This window comes from Pinus tabuliformis, chromosome 6 (genome assembly GCF_031772625.1).
Source record: "Pinus tabuliformis cultivar Carrire ecotype Pingquan chromosome 6, CPIR1, whole genome shotgun sequence".
NCBI classification, from domain to species: Eukaryota; Viridiplantae; Streptophyta; class Pinopsida; order Pinales; family Pinaceae; genus Pinus; species Pinus tabuliformis.
Genome location: NC_142292.1, coordinates 359,967,096 through 359,972,523, shown reverse-complemented (window position 1 = coordinate 359,972,523; position 5,428 = coordinate 359,967,096). Strand labels below are relative to the sequence as shown.

The window sequence follows — 5,428 nt, the reverse complement described above, 5'->3', positions numbered from 1 at the left end:
CCGCCATCCCACGCTCAGCGACGAAGTGGCCCCCAGCCTTATGAGCCACCATGTTATTGTTGCATGGCAACCTCAAGTCAAGTGGCAGCACTAGCCACTACCATGTGTCCTCTAGTTCCATGTCAATCTAACTTCCATGTCACTTATTTCGTCGACACCCTACTCACATCACACTTGACATTAGGGTGACATCATCCAGCCATGTGGCATTCTTCGAGGGTGTTGCATTTCACCAATAAATCAATCACTTATCCCAACAAGATGCCATAATTGCATGCCACGTGCCATGTTGTTAGTGTTCCACATGGAAAACTCTACCACATCATGGGTACACATCATTCATGTCTCACATGGCATTTGCCACCTCAACTTGAGTTCAGGGTCCCATCGGGTCCCTGAACTCCGTGTAAAGCTATACTCTTACGTTTAATGATGGAGAGGGTTTATTGGTGCACCCTCCGTCAAGAGTTTCAATGTGCCCTACTTAGAAGAACCCCTTGTCACACCTCATTGACGCAACAACAAATTTGGCAGTAGGGGACAAACATTTTTCCATCCTGCACTCCATTACCTCAATGCATTCATGGCTTTACAGTTCTTCCTTAAACAATTATCAAGGTTCATTCACCTCGACTATAGGATTTCTCTATGCAAGCCCAAACTTAAAGTCTCAAAGACTTCAACGACCTGCATAGCCATCCGTAGCATATGCGATGCAAGATCTTGGTATTAGACAGTGGTTAGAAAGAAGGAAATGACCATTATAAGTAACATAAGCCGCATATAGTATCTTGATATGCCATAATGAGCACTTTAACAATAGATCCGATTAGCTCTAAGACATGGAGACTCCATCCCCATTATAACATATAACCAGTGGATTGCACCCACCACAACAATTTAATGGGATTTAGTAAACAGTGATTCACAACACTGACTACAAGATTTCAATAGCTTTTACGCAACATCTATTCAAGATATTCACACATAAAATATACTATAAATTCACACAAAACCACACTCAACTAGTCATGTCAAACAATCAACATATGCATGTAAGTAAATATGATATTCAGATGCATATCAACATCATAGGGATTTGCAAGCCCCTTATAACCATGATAATCATTCACAAACCACTGCAATACAATACACATGAATGCATATCCTTCCTTGATAATGTTGATACACCCATTATCATGTGCTAACATTAATCATCATTTATATTGCACCAACATGTATAAGATGCAAGCATGCAACTTATCTTAGTAGTTGTATGACTGGCATTTAAGAGAGACACCTCAACTCTCCTCCCAACCATAGGCCAACTTCACTGCTACTCTTTCTCGTAGTTAACCACCCCCAAGCCAGATTTAGAGCTTGAGTAATGAAGCAGTCAAGGAAATAAGATGATTAATAATGCGAATGGCCTAGCCACATATAATAACCCATAGGTGGCATGTAATAAGGTAAATTTCCACTCCTACTAAATTCTTTTAGGAATTGGGTCTTACCCTATTTCCTTATGTCAAAGGGAGATTATCTCTTAGCCAATTAAAAATAATTAAAAATCTTATTTATAACCTAAATGTTGTTTTCATAGTTAAAAATACCTCTAATGAGATTATCTACTTACTAATAACATCCAATCTTAATAGATGAAAGAAACCAAATAGAAAACCTTAATACAATTATTAATATCTTTTTAATAATTACATATACAATAAAATTTCAAATTTTACAAATAAATTGTTTTATTCAAAAATATAATTTTATAAATTAGTATTTTTAATTATTTAAAAATAATTTGTTTTAAGAAAAAAAAAATTATTCCTAAATTTCCCTTTTCCATAAAATAGAATTCTTTTTTTTTTTTTTCCGAAGGTGGCAAAACCTATCAAACTCAGGTGTCAAACCAACAGTGAGGACAGCCATCTCTGGCTGCTATCCGCGAATGTCGGTTTGACTCATCACCGTTATCAAGGAAAACCACGCCACCTGTAATAACCCGCTGGTGGTCCTTAAGGGAGCAGGCTATCACTCCTGCACAGAAAAGAGTTGATGGTGGAAACGAATCATTAAAATAAAATAATAAAAACTATTTCAATAAATATAAAGACACGAGTAAACCAACGATGGTAAGGATGATGTTATAAGTTGTTGTATATACTACTTTTAATGTATATACTACCTTTAATACTAAAGAGTATCGTATTTTTTTACCGGAAAAAAAAATATAATGACATGTAAACTTTCATCCAATTTCATCTTCTATTAAGAGTAGACAAACGTCTAAACTGAGACAGAATCCGTTCATTCACGTTGCAGTTGGTTTTAAGATATACATTTAAACCAAAATATTAGAACATAATGAGGAAAAGCTACTAAATTACAACCTCAGAGACCAGACATGGAAAGCCTACCAAATTACAACCTCAAAGACCTGACATGCAAGGTTGCCAACACATGAGACTCTTTGACTTTAGACAAGCTAACAGTTATTATCGCCCCCACTTTGTCCCGCGGCTTCTATTTCTCCTCCAATCGTATCGACAAGGGTCTCTAAAGCTTCTCCATAACTGGGTTCGTTTTCTTCGCCATCAGCTACAGTTACTGTGCCCGTCACTACATCTGGAGGCACTGCATTGTTGTCCCGGCTAATCTGCATAATAAATAAAATTAAAAATCACACAGTGATATATATTTACCACGTGCACAAGCATATTTCATATTTGAGTTAGTGACATGAGCTAAGGAATAAGTTAACTACTGATAGCTAATATTTTATGTTGGGCTAGCGAATATTTTTATATTGGCTTTAAGACTGCTAGCTGTTCACTTCTTCTCTTTTTGAACTCTATTATAATCTTAAAATCCAGTGAAGTAGATGATTATTTTAAACTCTATTATAATCATATAATCCAGATTATAATAATCCAGTGAAGTAAAATTATGAGTGGGAATAATCATTATTAATTGCTATAGACTATTTTTTTCTTTATTATTTAAAGTAAACGACTTCACCTGAAATTACTATTCATCTAATATAATTTAGTGAAATGAAATTAGTAGTGGAGATAATTATTAGTTATTATAGGCTTATTCCTCTTTATTATTCAAAGTAAACCATTCCACCTGAAATTACTACTAATCCAATATAAAAAACTGATTTTCACTCCTACCAAATACCTATAAATCCTAAACTTCAATATTTAGTACACTCCAAATCCAATATTTAATTTAATACTATTAATTAATAAATACACACCTTAATTTTCGTAATTTAAAAATGGTTTACTTTTTCATTCCTCTTTAAAAAATTTCAATTCCATTTCGAAAATAAGTAATAAATAAATAAATCAAGAAAATTTAAAAATTTGAGAATTATTTACTTTTTCATTCCTCTTTAAAAAATTTCAATTCCATTTGAAAAATAAGTAATAAATAAATAAATTAAGAAAATTTAAGTTTACGCATTCACTACTCTAATAATTCAAATATAACGATTAGTAAATTGTACCTCACACGTAACTGGTAGGGACATGACTTTCGTGCTACAAAAGCTGCGGCAACGCCTATTTCCAACTCTATAGATCCATTAATGCACCCTTACCGTACTTGTCGAAACTCTCGGCAACCCATCCTTGACCTCATCTTGACAATACCATGAGGATGCATGTTAGTTCATGACCATTAGTTTTCCGACAACTCTATTTTTCAGAGCAATCAATACTGGTCGTAAAAAATGGATGGATCATGTTAGTCATCCAGTTGGGCCATCACATAAACACGATGGTATATATCCATGTGGCATTCGTTCTGCCAAATAAATATAACATACGATACAATAAATATACATACGGATTTAATGGCACCCTCGTTTGAATTTGAAAACCCACCCAAATGATATTTAAATTTCTATAATCGTGCTCAACCGATGTTTGACAGGAAGGTGCACCGCCCTAGCGGGCCATCGCCGAGCTCAGAGTTCGAGCATTCATCGATTCCTGCAACTATCAAGAAAATGTTCAATCTCTCTGCCAATTTTCTCACTCACAGAGATGCCTGCGCTGGAACTTTCGAAGGCGTGGTGAGTTTGCGGGATAGTCCACGCACTGATTTCCCAGGTACTTGATTCCCCAACTTTTGTTTATTGGTTGTTTGTGATTCGAACCGGGGCTGATTACATAATTTCGTTTGCCCAGATTTTGTTTATTTGTTAGTTGTGATTCGAACCTGGCTGATTACATAATTTCGTTTGTCCAATTTTTGTTTATTTGTGGTTGTGATTCGAACCTGCGCTGATTGCATAATTTTATTTGACCAGCTTTTGTTTACTTGTTAGTTGTGATTTGAACCTAGGCTGATTGCATATTTTAATTCCGCAGAGGTGTTGTAGGGAACTGCCAGGAAGTTGACATCGGGTGATGGGGAACTGAGCGAATTTCAGCTAGAGGTAGTTCAGTTGGCTGCAGTTCTTAACGGAGATCATTTGCTGAACAGTTTTCCAGACGAGGGAATGTTTTGGAGGTCGATGAAGGTGAAGCAAGCAACGCAGTATGTTGAGAAGAGCATGGCACGCTTCATGGAGGCAAGGATAGACGCCTTAAACCTCGGGGTATCAGATTTTGTGATCGTCCATATGAAACCTTCGCTCACATCCAGAAAAACCAACCCATGATATGTAGTGTTGCTTTACCTATCAAGAACTGGTGTTAATCGCTGAAGCCCTCCATAGGTACTTGCAGCAAATTTCTGCCCATGTGTATGGCCTCTGTATTTCTAATATGATTTCTTAAATGGAGTGTAAATTTTTTCCGAAGTGTTTGGCCTCTGTATTTTTGGGACAAACATAACATGAAAATTTATGTGAGTTATTTTTCCCAACCAGTTTGAATAAAGAGTTGTTTGGCGTTTTTTGGTTTAGTGTGTTTATTAAAATTTTTGGTTATTTGAAAGGGTTAAATTTTTTTGAAGATTTTTCATAAAAAATTTTGATTTTTTTTCGAACAAAATATAATTTATTATAATTTTTAAATAATTAAATAAAATATATATAAAATTTCAAATCATAATATTTTATAAAAATAGTTTTACATGTATTCGTATTAAATATTTTCATTTATTATTTTATTGTTAAATAATATATTATATTTTTTTAATTTAAAATATTTTTTTAATATTATGATGGTCATTTATCATTAATTAGTTAGTATGGTTGGTATTATTTTTCTTATTAAAAAATTATTATAAACTTTGAACATAGCTATTATTTTGACACCATATAAATAATGTGACATTTTTTCACATTACTAAAGCAAAGCATATTTACTAAAGCAAAGCACTTTTAATAGTAGTAGTTTTGTAAGCGGAATATAATTTGGTTACATATATTTATAATATAAATAAAAATTTAAATTCAAATAAA

General features: G+C 33.9%; 1 pseudogene; it reads left to right on the top strand.

Moving 5' to 3' along the window:
* The first annotated feature begins 3,937 nt into the window (after positions 1-3,937).
* On the top strand, positions 3,938-4,681 carry LOC149258796 (non-specific phospholipase C6 pseudogene; annotated as a pseudogene).
* Positions 4,682-5,428: the final 747 nt, after the last annotated feature.